Source organism: Ascaphus truei, chromosome 3, assembly GCF_040206685.1.
Source record: "Ascaphus truei isolate aAscTru1 chromosome 3, aAscTru1.hap1, whole genome shotgun sequence".
Classification (NCBI taxonomy): domain Eukaryota; kingdom Metazoa; phylum Chordata; class Amphibia; order Anura; family Ascaphidae; genus Ascaphus; species Ascaphus truei.
Window position 1 is genome coordinate 107,096,710 of NC_134485.1, and position 17,105 is coordinate 107,113,814.

Below are 17,105 nucleotides of genomic sequence, written 5' to 3' on the forward strand. Positions count from 1 at the left end.
AGACACACTTACATATCTGCATAGATACAGTGAGACGATACAGACACACACACATATCTGCAGAGATACAGTGAGACGATACAGACACACATATCTGCAGAGATACAGTGAGATGATACAGTCACACAAACATATCTGCAGAGATACAGTGAGATGATACAGTCACACAAACATATCTGCAGAGATACAGTGATACGATACAGACACACTTACATATCTGCAGAGATACAGAGAGTTGATACAGACACACAAACATATCTGCAGAGATACAGTGAGACGATACAGTCACACAAATATATCTGCAGAGATACAGTGAGACCATACAGTCACACAAACATATCTGCAGAGATACAGTGAGACGATAAAGTCACACAAACATATCTGCAGAGATACAGTGAGACCATACAGTCACACAAACATATCTGCAGAGATACAGTGAGACGATATAGTCACACAAACATATCTGCAGAGATACAGTGAGACGATACAGACACACTTACATATCTGCATAGATACAGTGAGACGATACAGACACACAAACATATCTGCAGAGATACAGTGAGACGATACAAACACACTTACATATCTGCAGAGATACAGTGAGACGATACAGACACACAAACATATCTGCAGAGATACAGTGAGACGATACAGACACACAAACATATCTGCAGAGATACAGTGAGACGATACAGACACACATACATATCTGCACAGATACAGTGAGACGATACAGTCACACAAACATATCTGCAGAGATACAGTGAGACGATACAGACACACAAACATATCTGCAGAGATACAGTGAGATGATACAGACACACAAACATATCTGCAGAGATACAGTGAGACGATACAGACACACAAACATATCTGCAGAGATACAGTGAGACGATACAGACACATACATATCTGCAGAGATACAGAGAGACGATACAGACACACAAACATATCTGCAGTAATACAGTGAGACGATACAGACACATACATATCTGCAGAGATACAGTGAGACGATATAGTCACACACATGAATATCTACAGAGATACAGTGAGACGATACAGACACACTTACATAACTACAGAGATACAGTGAGACGATACAGACACACTTACATAACTGCAGAGATACAGTGAGACGATACAGACACACTTACATAACTACAGAGATACAGTGAGACGATACAGACACACTTACATAACTGCAGAGATACAGTGAGACGACACAGACACTTACATAACTGCAGAGATACAGTGAGACGATAAAGACACATGCATATCTGCAGAGATACAGTGAGACGATATAGTCACCCACATGGGGACAGACTAAAATGCTTAACGTTTTTCACATTAAGCATTTTAGTCTGTCCCACACACATGCATATCTGCAGAGATACAGTGAGACGATACAGACACACATATCTGCAGAAAAACAGTGAGACGATACAGACACACATACATATCTGCAGAGATACAGTGAGACGATACAGACACACTTCCATATCTGCAGAGATACAGTGAGACGATACAGACACATACATATCTGCAGAGATACAGTGAGACGATAAAGTGACACACATGCATATCTGCAGATATACAGTGAGACGATACAGACACACATACATATCTGCAGAAAAACAGTGAGACGATACAGACACACAAACATATCTGCAGAGATACAGTGAGAAGATATAGACACACTTGCATATCTGCAGAGATACAGTGAGACAATACAGACACTTGCATATCTGCAGAGATACAGTGAGACGATATAGTCACACACATGCATATCTACAGAGATACAGTGAGACGATACAGACACACTTGCATATCTGCAGAGATACAGTGAGACGATACAGACACACAAACATATCTGCAGAGATTCAGAGACTTGATACAGACATATTTGCATATCTGCAGAGATACAGTGAGACGATATAGTCACACCCTTAGATATCTGCAGAGATACAGAGAGTTGATACAGACACACTTGCATATCTGCAGAGATACAGTGAGATGATATAGTCACACACATACATATCTGCAGAGATACAGTGAGACGATATAGTCACACACATACATATCTGCAGAGATAAAGAGGGTTGATACAGACACACACATACAAAGAGATACTTAGGCTGCATCCATAGAGATGGGAGCAGTGCTGAACCGCGCTGACGCTGAGGCTCGCCTGCTAAAGCCTGTGCGATTTCATGCACATGCAGGTGACCCAGCAGGCGCGATCGGGAGGCGGGGGGAGGCTGAGGGAGGCGGGGCAGTGACGTCGCTGGGCCAATCGCCCGCAACGCATCGATGTCAACGTCACGGCGCCGTGACGTTGACGCTGCTTCGCGCTGATTGGATGTTTTCAGCCGACAGCGCGCTGAAAAACAGCTTGGCTGTCGGCTGAAAAATCCAACTCCTCAGCACGCCTGCGGACGCTCGCGTGAGCCGCCTCTAAAGACATCCTCATTGAGGATGCCGGGTCTCAGCGCGGAGCATCCGCATGGCTCAGCGCGGCTTCCCCTGCTATGGACGTGGCTAAAGAGATTACACATACTCTACTGTAAGGTTTGGGGAGCCACGCCGCCCTCGGTGTACTCCCCACTCACCTGCTCTGGTGGCAAACACTCCTCCGAGACCTGCTCCTGCCTCCGCGGGCTCTGCCGGTCTCTCCGGCAGCCATCTTCCTTTAAGCACACGCACACCCGCTCCCTTAAGCCATCCCTTCACAAGGACAGTTGGCACGCGCAACTCAAGTGCACAGGCGCGCACGGGCGCCCACACGAATGCGCGCGCATCTCTCCCAGGCTCCATCCCAGGAAGCTCACCTGAATCTGGTTACCCTGCCTCCTATCGCAGCCTCACCTTTGCACACACCTCCACGATGCAGTTTTTGAATTGGACGGTCTCACCTACATATGCTCCGCTGTGCCACTGGCACTTTCGCTGAGCATAGTTCTAGTTGCGTTGAACTCGCCTCTTCTCTGCCTCCACAGTCTTGTCCTGTCTTGCCTTGCTGCTTCTTCCTGGGTACCGACCCGGCTTCCCACGACCATCCGCTCTTCTCCAAAACCGACCTCGGCATCCGGACCAACGACCATTCTACTCTCTCCCACCCTGACCTCGGCAAATGGACCACGACGACGCTACTCTCTCCCACCCTGACCTCGGCAAACGGACCACGATGACGCTACTCTCTCCCACCCTGACCTCGGCAATCGGACCACGACGACGCTACTCTCTCCCACCCTGACCTCGGCAAACGGACCACCACGACGCTACTCTCTCCAACCCCGGACCCGGCTAATAGTACCTTCAAAGTTCCGCATCTCTCCTCCTCTGACCTCGGCAGGTATAACGACGATCCATACCTCTCCAACCCCGACCCGACTATTCCGACTTACTCTACACTCTTGACGTGTCCCCGTGGCTGTGGGTGGCATAATATCCATTCCCACCTCAGCACCGTGGTCCCACCTTGTTTGTGGTGAGCACAGCGTTACATGTACATAAACTTTCATGAAGATACAGAAAGAAGTGAGAAACACATATGCAGAGATACAGAGAGAAGATACAAACACACGTATACACAGAGATATTGAGAGAAGATATAAAGAAATACATATGTACTAATACTCAGATTAAAATAAATGGAAGAAATGCCTCCCAAAATAAGCACTACCAGTGGACTTAGGCAAAAGGGTTACAATTTATTTCTAAACATTCAACGTTTCGGCTGCCACATGGGCCTTTGTCAAAAACGATCAAGCAGTACTGACCACAAGTGTCTGTGGAGCGGTCACTACTTCTTAATGATGACATCATTACTTAAAACAATATAACCACAACAAAGACTAAGTGGAAGTGTGTGTTGCTCACCATTTTGTTTTCAGGTTACCTGACCTCCGGGCATCCCTGAGCAGGACTGTCCACTGTTGGTTGACACAAAATGGCGGCAGGATCAGGACTCGATCTGGCTGCCAATAGAAAGCTGCTTTTGGTGTAAAAATCAGCACACAAAAAACAACAACAAATATCTCGGGAATGAGGAGGTTCCCGGGAGTTCAGGAAACAACAAATCAACAAAAAACCCAAACAGTCTATTTTTTTTCCATGGAGATGTTTTTTCAATATATTTACAGAAATAAGGTAGGGTACAGAAAATAAAATGGGAGAGGGGGGGGGAGAAGGGCAAAGCGAGGAAGGAATTGCTTAGCAATAAGAAAAAGCGTAAACGCACGAGTCTCTAGAATTAACAATAGTTTAAAAAAGTTAAGGGCAGTAAATCAAAAATACAATGAAAATCTCGCATGACAGATACTATGATCAATGGTCTGAAATAACCTCTGCAACCCCATCCTAAAGGATCCAACCTGATCCTACTCTTTTCTATATCCTTATGTGGGAAAATACAAATTCAATAGTTACACATTCAACATCTCCCTGGATGTGAAATTGTCCGGAAAAGCAGTTATCCATGGGAGCCAGGCAGAAGTTACTTTGCCGTGATCACAAACAGCCTTACAATGAAAGAGATGAAATGAAAATCAGGAAGACTCTCCAACGTATGTGATGACCATGGAAAAAAGTCAAAGTTAAAGACAAATAAGTGTATGAGTTTTTTTTTTAATAGGTGCCAGACACTCAAATATAACCTGTTATCAGTACCACATAATTCACTTTGCATTGTAGGAGAGAAACTGCGCTTACAAGTCTGAAGCCTTCAACACTGGGGGATTAGTAGTCATAATGGAATCTTGCTCCAAATCAGCCGTATACAAGAGAGATGACATACATGTACATCAACAAAAGAGGCAAAGAAGGGTGGGTAGTCCTACTGTTCATTTTCACACTGGGCGACCTTATCTTATTTCCCATTTTTGCTCAACATCCATTGTAACCAGATATCCCTCTAACAAACACTGTATATCATTTGTTTCTGTATTTCTGCCATGCCCGATAAAGTACCCTGAGAGGTTGCAAAGCTTGTAACATATCAACTACTTGTTGGTCCAACAGCAGGTATCATGCCACCTACTACCCCCTTTGTTACTACCAACAAAACGGAAAAATATGGGGCACAATATTTTTCAACTATCAAGTCCTTGTGCATAGCAACGTACGTTGTTTTCCTCATTTTGGTCTTTATTCATGATGCTGAGAAGCTGCTTCTCTCCGCCAGGGATGAGTTTATCAGACCTTCCAACATTGTGTACATTTAAATAGGTACCATTGTAGTTACTCTACTTGTGCTGGGTGGGGGCACTTGCAAACAATTCCTAAGGAAGTCCCCTGTCCTATGCAGCTTACCACACACAAAAACGTTCTGTGTAATAGGTGCAGCTGGTCTTACAGGACCCAAAACATGCGGGGAACCTTATGGAACTGATCTCTGAAGCATATTCATAGCATATTGAGCAAGAAGCCTCTGTCCTTTATTTGAGGCGTTTACTGCAGGAAAATGTAAAGTACAATAGACACAATTAGAATGAATGAACAAAGGGCCATATTTACTAAGTGGGGCTATGCCTTAAGACAGGAGTGGCCAACTCCAATCCTCAAGGGCCACCACCAGTCATTGAGTGAGCCACTGACTGAGCCACCTGTGCTGAAGCAGGGATATCCATAAAGCCTGTTGATGGCCCTTGAGGACTGGCGTTGGTCACCCCTCCCTTAAGACATCATCCAGTGCCAGAAGATACCTTACTAACCCTTCACTTGAATTAGCCATAAGGAGTAATCTGGAGTTAGAAATTGTCTTATGGCAAAGCACTGCTTAGTAATATATGGGGGTATATTCTATCAGCTCTGAGATCGCCGATCCGTGCAGTATGACACGGAAGCCCCATTTAAGTCAATAGGCATGCAAAGTCCCACCGCACGAATCAGCGATCTCGCAGCTTTGAGAATCAGCTCCATGGACCTAAAAACACAAAGGACAGATACCAGTCAGAGAAACAAACACAGCAATGGTCTGATTGTTTCCAATGGGCATTGTTCTGCGCGGAGGAATATGTTGGCCCTTTACAAATAAATGATAATGATATTCACAAAGATGTAAACCCGGGTGCACAAAACACATACGTTTGTATCTACAACGCCAAACTTAAAAGCTGTGTGAACAGCAGAGCATTTGCTTATATGGGTTCCATGTAAATGGATTTCAGGCAAAAGGTGACACATTGTGTGCTCATTTGCATGTTATTTCCGAGAATCCCTTGCTGCAGTGGGAGCACTATATGCTAGGTGAGGCCTGCACAACACGTGGCACGCCCCTCACACATTGTGCGGCCCGCGGCGGCTTTCCCCGTCCTCCTCCCTCCTGAGCCTGCTTTCCCCCCCGCGATCCCGCTTTCACTTGAGGTGCAAGGGGGTGATTTGAGGTGCAAGGGGGGTGATTTGAGGTGCAAGGGGGGAGAGTGATGTGAGATGCAGGGGGGAGAGTGATGTGAGGTGCAGGGAGGGAGAGTGATGTGAGATGCAGGGGGGAGAGTGATGTGAGATGCAGGGGGGGAGAGTGATGTGAGGTGCAGGGGGGAGAGTGATGTGAGGTGCAGGGGGGAGAGTGATGTGAGATGCAGGGGGGAGAGTGATGTGAGGTGCAGGGGGGAGAATGATGTGAGGTGTAGGATGAGAGGGATGTGAGGTGCAGGGGGGAGAGTGATGTGAGGTGCAGGGGGGGAGAGTGATGTGAGATGCAGGGGGGAGAGTGATGTGAGGTGCAGTGGGGAGAATGATGTGAGGTGCAGGGGGAGAGGGATGTGAGGTGCAGGGGGGGTGGGATGTGTGTGGTGTGCAGGGGGGTATTGTGTGTTTGATGTGGAGGGGGAGTATTATGTGTGTGGGTGAGGGGGAGAGATGAGGTATGAGAGATATATGGGGAGTATCTCTGTTTTTATTTGTTTTTGAGATGATTAGAGTATGCGTCGTTGAGTATGCGTCGTTATTTTGTATATCAATAAATCTTTATTATTTTGGCCTGTATTAGGCTTTTACTGGTAACTGTCCTCCCACAGTGCTGGGAGCGGTTACTTATTTGTACCCCGCACAGCCTACCTATACTATCTGTTAGGGAGTATTTGAACACCTATTTATTTCAGCAGCCTTGCTGTGCAGTTAATAGTAATCTTATGGAGACTATTCTTGTCTCCATTTCTGTTTGTGTCTGTTAATACCATTCCTTTGCTCTGGTTGCTTTGACTATTTTCTTTATTTATCAATTACTGGTGAGCGGTATTTCACAAGTTATATGAATAAGTGCTTTAGACATAAAAGTAACATTAAGGAAGAGGAGTCCCTGCCCCGAGGAGCTTACAGTCTAGGGAGAACGTACAGAGACAGTAGGAAGGAATTCTGATAAGTGCGTCTGCAGGGGGCCAAGCTTTATGTATCATGTGTTCAGAATGTTCACAGTGCTATTCGTATGCTTCTTTAAGCAAGTGTGTCTTAAGGTGGGTCTTAAAGGTGGATAGAGTGGGTGCTAGTATGTATCAGGATAAAGCATATAAATAAATCAGTGTTTATATAAATACTTAGCAATCTCACTGTTAAATAGAGGCATGGGATTGGCGCTCGTAGATGGTATTGTGGCCACGTAAATGCTGTCTGGAGCTGAAATCTACTTCTGTACAGTGCTGATCATAGGTTTTCTTGAATGAGCAATATGTTGGAAATGAAGAAAGGGTCTGTTCTAAAAGCTTAAACTGTGGCACTCTATTTAACCCCTTTGCTAGAAGGGAAGGTGTTACTGACCCTTTTAGCCGTGAAGGGTTTGAATACTAAAGCATCTTTCATGATGTCTGCGATTTTTACTGACTGTTTTTTTCTACAGACTGGTGCAATTTAGACCTAAACCAAAAAGTGCTCGTGGCGCAAAGTGACAAAAAGTGTACAGTTAAATGTGCAAATAAACCCAGTGATAAATAGCACTGAAATACACAAAATACTGTTGCTCCATATAGTGAAATCCTCAAGTCTGCGGACTCCTAGTGAACCTCATATGAAGACAAGAACACAAATGCAGAGGGTATAGTGTATTAACATTTACTCATGAAGACAAACAACACAGAGGGGAATGGAAACAAACTCACACAGCTTGACTTTATCACTATATTTGTTGCGCTTCATTAAGTTTTTGTTTCACTGGTGCAATTTAGGACTGTCCAGGCTGAGCCATGATTTCGGTAGCTTTATTACATCCCACAGTGCAGGAAGAGACCTGGGAGGTTTGAAAAACTCTGCACTCTATGGGGGGAGAGTGATGTGAGGTGCAGGGGGGGGCGAGTGATATGAGATGCAGGGGGGGAGAGTGATGTGAGGTGCAGGGGGAGAGGGATGTGAGGTGCAGGGGGGGTGGGATGTGTGTGGTGTGCAGAAGGGTATTGTGTGTTTGATGTGGAGGGGGAGTATTATGTGTGTGGGTGAAGGGGAGAGATGAGGTATGAGAGATATATGGGGAGTATCGCAAAGGTTGATAGTGAGGGGTTCTGGGGGAGATTATGAGGATGAAGGGTGCTGGGGAGATATGACGATGATGATGAGGGGTGCTGGGGGAGATATATGAAGATGATGATGAGGTGCTGGAGGAGAGATGATGATGATGATTTTACCCGTGTGTGGCCCAATTTTTTTTTCCTTGGAGCAGTTCGGCCCTTCTTACTTTACGAGTTGTGCAGGACTGTGCTAGGTGATAATGGTTGAAAGGCAGGATTGCAGACCTGTCTAAGACATGTGAATGTGCTCACAAGTGATATTCTTTATTGGCTACAAAGCCAAAGATATACAAGTGTAGGAAATTACCAGGATCCATCAGGCACTGAAGCACACACAAGTAGTTCAACTTGTCACCTTCTTTTAAACATGTTACTTCTCTTGTAAATGAACTAACATCGAAACTTGAATGTGTTTGTTGAAGGATATGTTGTCATTTTCTATTTTCTTCAGTGTCGGATAATTGATTCGCGAGGTGAAACCTTCCGGCAGCAGGGATTTCAGAACTGTAATTCCCCCTTCCTCCCACCCCCCCCCCCCAAAAAAAACTAAATATAAAGTGAATTCCAAAAGACACTCAGGAGTATGGTGACCGCCTGGAAACAGTAACCTGCAGGATACATGTCGATGTGTAGTAAGAGAATTGAATCTCCAATGTGGTGTTATAAATATCTAGTAGGAATGATTTCCAGGGCAGAATAGAGACAAATAAATGTTTTTTAGGCAAATAGACTGATCAGACTCTGAGTACAGACGGGCCCCGGTAATGCGGCGGGATCCTTTCTATGGTCCCGCCGGAAAGCGGAACCGCTGATTTTCAGCATCAGCACATGCGCAAACCGGCAATTTCCCCCTCTGCGCATGCACAACCTCCGTTCTGTGCAAGCGTGACCTCCATTGTACGCATGGGCGACCTCTGCACCCCCCGTTCTGCGCATGTGCAGAACGGGGGGCCCCCTTCCCGGTACTGCTGTATGAGCAGAACGCCGTAAAGCGGGCTGCCGAAAAGCGGGGCCCTACTGTATACTCCTGTGCCGTCATAACCACTGAGAGCCTGAACCAGAAGTGTGAGTCTGCAGGAAACAGACCAAATGCTGAAGCCCCGCAATGAGGCAGCCCAACAGGTACTGTGAGGTCAATGTAACCTAACAGCTCGAGGTTCAGGCATAGATACATCCAAGCTAGATAGCTAATCGTGGTATACTTAAGACCGGCCACACAAGTAGCAATACATGTACTCACGAACCACTGCTGCTGCAGGTAACGAGTCTGATCCTCTCCGGGTGCATCCAGCTGTAGAAGATCGATGAGAACCAGCAAAAAGGGCAGAGGAGCACAGAATGAAAAAAGGAGAACTGGAGGCCAAATACTAAAAATCAAAATTGAATGCAGCTTAATGCCAAACGAAGACAAAAATTGGATAGCTCTGACGTGCTTCCCGCCGTAGCTGGCGCTTTTAAAGAGTCAGAGCTACCCAATTGTTGTCTTCGTTTGGCATCAGGGTTGCCACCTTCAACTGATGACCAACCCGGAGGGGAGAAAAAATTCCCTTACTTGGCGGCGTGCTGCGGAGACGTCTTCCGACATCCTGCTGCAACTCCCCCTCCAACTGCACTGAACCTGGCTGCGTGGCGTCATATGATGCCGCGTAGCCATGGCAATGGAATGCTATGTGACATCATGACACTACGTGGCGTCACATTGCCATGGCAACGTGATGCCGTGTAGCGTCATGACATCAAGTAGTGTCCAATTGCCATGGCTACGCTGCATCATATGACACCACGCAGCCATGTTCAGTGCAGCTGGAGGGGGAATTGCAGAAGAATACCGGAGAATGCGGGAGACGCGGCCGCCACCCGCGCCCGCAACAGCACACCACTGCCACCCAGAGATTGACAGGCTAACCCCGTAGCCCAGGGGAAAGTACCTGAAACCCAGAGTCTCCGGGTCAAACCCGGAGAGGTGGCAACCCTGCTTAGCATTAAGCTGCATTAAGTTTAGATTTGTAGTATTTGGCCTCCAGTTCTCCTTTTTTTCATGCTGTGCACCTCTGCCCCTTTTTGCTGGTTCTTAAGGATACACGGCGAGCAATAACTTCTCAGCATGCCGGCCCACGTGTGAAAACTTTAATCAGGGAGACCTGGGAGGACTACTAAAGATATAGCTTCATTTTCCAGTGACTCAGATGAAGGGAAAATGTATCAGGATAAAGCATAGAAATAAATCAGTGTTTATATAAATACTTAGCAATCTCACTGTTAAATAGAGGCATGGGATTGGCGCTCGTACATGATATCGTGGCTACATAAATGCTGTCTGCAGCTGAAATCTACTACTGTACAGTGCTGATCGTAGGTTTTCTTGAATGAGCAATATGTTGGAGATGAAGAAAGGGTCTGTTCTAAAAGCTTAAACGGTGGCACTTTATTTAACCCCTTTGCTGGAAGGGAAGGCGTTGCTGATCCTTTTGGCCGTGAAGGGTTTGGAATAGTAAAGCATCTTTCATGATGTCTGCCATTTTTACTGACTGTTTTTTTTCTACAGACTGGTGCAATTTAGACCTAAACCAAAAAGTGCTCGTGGCGCAAAGTGACAAAAAGTGTACAGTTAAATGTGCAAATAAACCCAGTGATAAATAGCACTGAAATACACAAAATACTGTTGCTCCATATAGTGAAATCCTCAGGTCTGCGGACTCCTAGTGAACCTCATATGAAGACAAGAACACAAATGCAGAGGGTATAGTGTATTAACATTTACTCATGAAGACAAACAACACAGAGGGGAATGGAAACAAACTCACACAGCTTGACTTTATCACTATATTTGTTGCGCTTTATTACGTTTTTGTTTCACTGGTGCAATTTAGGACTGTCCCAGCTGAGCCATGATTTCGGTAACTTTATTACATCCCACAGTGCAGGAAGAGACCTGGGAGGTTTGAAAAACTCTGCACTCTATGGAGGGGGGGGGGGGTATTTAGGGTGTGATAGAACCTATAGGGCACTGCCGCATGGAAACTCCCATTCAAGCCATGGAGAGAACCTGATCAGCACTATCGCAGTTTAATGAATAACCCCCTATAATGTCCCCTATGAAGAACTCCCAATCTGATCTAAAAGAAAAGGTAGCAAATGAACCTCCATGTCTTCAGCACTAATGCAGCTACAAAAACATTGAACCACAGCTCTCTGCAATGCTGTCCCCATGCCTAGGATTATCCCAACCCTCACTTCTAGTGCTGCAGATTAAGGACCCCTGATACATTCACGCTGCTGTCTGAATGTGGAGTGTAATATACAGAAGGAGTCAGTAGGAAATAAAGTGTTCTGGGAAGTAGGAGGTGGGGGGGGGGCGGGTGGAAGGACAGATGACTTGCCCCTGTTGCTACACAATAGCTGAATGTCCACTTGCTGCTTTGTCTGTCTCAAATACACAAGTCGCTTGTGCCTGAGGCCACAGCAAAACCCTTTAATGACTGCCAGAGTGATGGCAGACACTGTGCCCCTCTGCCTAGAGAAAGGGCAGATACACAAAGAGTATACTTATACACACAAACACATGCCCTAACCTACACATTAACCCTCAACATTGTTTGTATTAAACTGGATCGCCCTATTATTTCAGGTATTATGCACAACCTTATTATTGTCTAAGGAGCCTTTTGCCCTCAAAGCATATAGTAAATAGAACATGTTAAATATAATATTTCTAAATAAGCAATAGCTTTTTTTTCTTTTTATTCCTCTGTAAAACACTACTTTTCTATACATCCCTAAAATATTCCTTTCCTGATAAATTCACCATTTTCATCATTGTTGATCATTTTTCTTTGTTAAGGCTGAGTCCACGCTGCCGCTGACCCTGCTCTCAGCACGAAAATATCTCTCCCTTGTCTCCCCAAGCACAACGCCTGGGAGAGCGTGTGTGCACGCGCACGAGCGCGCGCGCACAGCGGGAGAGGGGATGTGCCGATCCACATTTGTTAAGGTAAGCGCACCAAGCGCAAACCGTGGACCGCGCCAGCGGGGACTCAGCCTTATTAGGCTGCGTCCCCGCTGGTGCTGACCGCGCTCATGCTTGAGAGCAGTGACTTCGCCAACTCTCTAAGCATGAGCGCCGGGTGTACTGTCTATTTTGCAAGCGCGGACGGGGGGGGGGGCATTGCGGGAAAGTTGAGCGCGCTTCAAAGTCTGTTTTTTTTGTCTGCTCAAGCGTTAATCTTGGGTGAGCGCGGGTGCCCGCACCGTGTGAGCAGGGACTTCCACATAAAGAGTGCAATAAGTAAAAGTGGCAAGCGCCGAGCGCACAGCACGCTCAGCGCCAGCGGGGACGCAGCCTAATGCCGCGCTTATAGCGCTGGCGACGTGATGTCGCCCGAAAACAAATGCATTGTCGCCGCCGCCGCGTGCGCTTATAGTAAGCGCGACGGCGACAATGCGACGGAGCAGCATCGCGTCGCGAACTTTGGAAGCTGGAAATATTTGATTTTTCAAGGGCTGTCGCCTCATGTGACCCGGGTGCAAAAATCATTCTATTTGAAGGAAGAAATGGCAGGCATGTATGTCTTTATTTATATAGCGCCATCCAGGTGCGTAGCGCGTTCACGTTTACAATACACGTGACATAATATTATACAGCAGGGCCCCGGGTATACGGCGGGTTCCGTTCCAGAGGCCCACCGTATAGTGAAAATCGCCGGAAAGTGGATCCGGCGATTTTCACTTCTGCGCATGCGCAAACTGGCATTTTTGCCGTTCTGCACATGTGCAACCTATGGTATGCGCGCGCAACCTGCGTTCTGCGCATGCGCGATTTACAAACCAGCATGGCAGCCCCCTTCTCTGTGCCGCCGTATCAGCGGATCGCAGAGAAGCGAAGCGCCGAGAAGCGGGGCCCTGCTGTACCACATAATGGGAATAAGCGCGTCAGGCGTAAAACAATAGGAAAAGAAGTCCCTGTCCCGAAGAGCTTGCAATCTAACAGGCAGATCTCTGACGTAAAACAAAGATAAGGGTTTATGTACAGAGCATAGAAAAGATTTGTTGAAAAGTGACATTAACAAAAATGGGTTTGTCAGAACAGAAGGTGGCTGCATTTATCACGAATTCCCGGTGTCGGCTCCTTGTGACATTGGGCAAGTCACTTTATCTCCCTGTGCCTCAGGCACCAACAACATAGATTGTAAGCTCATCTGGGCTGGAAGTGTGTGTGCAAAAATTCCTATATGCTGCGTAACGCGCGCTATACTGTAATTGTGAGGCGCTTTGAGCCCCGTTGGGAGAAAGGCGCTGCATGAAATAAAGTTATTATTATATTATTAAAGAAGAATATCAACTTATAAGAAGATCGGCGTTTCAATCCGCTCTGGGACCTTTGTCAAGACCAAGAGTGCACTGAAACGTTTATCTTTTTATTTAATACATTAATATTCTTCTTCTTTACTTAAAGACCTCGTTAGTGGCAACAGTTTTGTGATTCGTTACATACACGGATTCCCCCCCCCCCCCCCCCCCCGGACTTCGCCGGCAGTGTGTAACTCAGTATCATGAGTGTTCTTATCCAAAGATGCTATATGTTGCATTTATAAGGTTACAAAGGCATTGTGATCAGAATTCAGGACCGTGTTGTCGGGAATGCTGGCATGCAGCATTTAGAAATATTATGTATAGCTGTCTTTTGTAGGGAAGGTGTCAGACCCTACAATAAGCACACACACACCAGACTTCGCCCTCTCTTCTCACCCAGCATTTTATCTGATTTAATTAACTGTTTAAATATTGTAAGGTACCATGAGGGCATTACATTAAAAAAAATACAGTATTTCTTTATTTGACGTGTATTAATGCACATCCTTGCGTATGTTGTTAGTGTTGCGAATGATGGGTTAGAGATGGTTGTGGGTCACTGCGGTTATGTATCAAACTCTCCTGGCTGCAAATATGGGGCGAAAATATATCACCTGATTTATTAAAGATAAAAAAAAAAACCTCAATTGCTTTCAATGGGATTGTTCTTAGGATAAATCTGGAGTAATATTTTGCACCACTTTTTGCCCCCATTTTGCAGCCAGAAGAGACTTTGATGCATTGCTCCCATTGACTTCCTAACTAAAGGGATATTTATTTGTATGATTATTATTACTATTATTATGACTAATAGTATTATGATTATAATTACTATTACCCGTGCCATAGCAATGCATTGCTGGCCCTGACGTAGTTATTACAAATTCTTGCACAAGTATAAGTAAGTACCCAGAGCACCATTGCTAAAATGAACAATTAAACCCGAATCTGAGCAACAGGACAAATAAAATCAGAATTTTAGGCTCTCCTGTCTATATATGAAACATTTTGTTTTAGTTTAAGCCATTGTGTCTTGCAAGAACCTCCAGTATTGAAGGAGTTAACAAGGCACCCAAGCCCGACACCTCACCTTGTGATCTCACCTCTCCCCCTTCCCTGAAACACATATGCACACTGGAGCACATACTGATACTTATACAGAACACACTGCATTATAAAACACTCACATGGCCTATTGAGCAGTATCACAGCTGCAAATCTGGGACAATGCAGCACATTATTTATCAAAGAAAGAATCCCCTTGTTTTGAAGGTATTTTTTCTGTAGCAATCTTGATTTCTTTTTTTTGTGACTATTTTCCCAGCACTGCAGGCTCTGAAGAATAATTTCCATAAACATACAAACACCACCACATACACTTCTATATTTAAACAATCGCTGATATGCCGACAGATGGAATCGTTCATCGATGCACAGCGAGGTGAGGCGGATATGGGGCACACAGCAGTCAGAGTGCTGGAATGGGTGCTGCAATCCAAGTACCACACAAGTACTGTATATAAAAAGATAAAGAGAGGCACACCAAAAAGGTATACAAAAATGTGTCTTTTATTGAGCTACAGCTTTGGCTAATCTCTTGATGAAGCCTCCAGAGGGAGGCCCAAACATTGAGTCAATAACATACATTTTTTTTGTATACCTTTTTGGTGTCTGCGAGGACCGAAACGTTGGTGTTTGATGTACCACTTTCACTAATATACTTTTGTCTATACTACTCCGCTGTGTGCAGTCTCTTGATTTCTGGATTACACTGTATCGTATTACTATATTATCCTTATGGGACATGCACCAGCAAACTACATTTTCATGAGAGAGAGGAGAGAAAGACTGGGAGACAGAGAGATAGAGAGAGAGACTGGGAGACAGAGAGAGACAGAGACAGAGACAGAGGCAGAGAGAGAGAGAGAGATCCCTATTGTGCAGACTCTCCCTCACTCCAGGAAACAGGTAATGGGTCTTGTAGGCAAAAACACCTTCTTGCAGCGTGTGTCGAATGGGCGCTCCGCTCGTCCAAAGGTGAGACCTGGCAGGATCTCCAAAGACAAGAAAAAAGACACACAGCGCACCAGAAGTGAGTATCCAAATAAGCAGTGTTCGACAAACCTATACATTTGCTCGCCCCGGGCGAGTGGATTTAACATCGTGGCGAGCTCCTATTGGCCCAAGCAGCACACGTTTGGTACAAGGTGGCGAGTAGATTTTTTTGTTCGGCAAGTAGATTTTTTGGTGAATTGTCGACAACTGCAAATAAGTATATTAAAACACACACAACGTGTATCAGAAACTTACATTTAAAATAATAAAAATACATTTTTATTTTTATTTATATATATAGATATATAAATACACTAAAATTATAAACACAGACATCACTTTTTCTCCAAGTGTGTAACACATTGTGTGCAGTCAGGTATAGATATACACAATTTGCTACAAACATTGTATATGTTAAGGATACATTTTCCCACACTCAGGCACTGATCTCCATCATTTCCAACATTGACAGTGATCTTGTACAATTCCATGTCCTCTCACTCAGTGAAGTCAGCATTATGATCAATGAAATTACAGTTCCATGACCAAGTCAGATGAATAGACCAGAGACCAGGGCTATTTCGGTGTGTAGGAGGGGGTTGGGGGAGGACTCTCAAGGGAACTGAATTCTGACACCTTTCTTTTTTTCCAGCACCTTTCTTTTTTTTTTTAGAGTTCTAGACGAACGAGACTGGAATATTTATTAGGAGTTTATAAATGCCTTTTCTCCCACATTTCTTTATTTTAAGCTTGTTTATTTACTGAAGTTTAGATCTGAATCATTTTGCCTTTGTTTTTGATTCCAGCATTATTTTGCTTCCAAAAACACCACTCTGATACACAGACCAGTGTTAGGCTGCGGCCCCGCTAGCGCTGAGTGGGCGGTTACTTACATATATAGATATATGTATGTTCACACTCACGCGGTGTGCGCGCGCTCGTGCGTGGGCACACACGCTCACCGGCGCTAATGTAAACAAAAATATCTAACTTTCCAGTGCGCTCAATGCCCCCCCCCCCCCCGCGCGCGTAAATGACAGAACACCCGGCTCTCATGCTTGGAGCGCGCTCAGCGCCAGCGGGGACTCAGCCTTATGGTTCCAGCAGTAGTATGTATCCACATACATAGCGCTTCACAGCACTAACACACAACATAATAATATAACACATAATGAGAATAAGCCCTTGAGACATAAAAGTAACATTAGG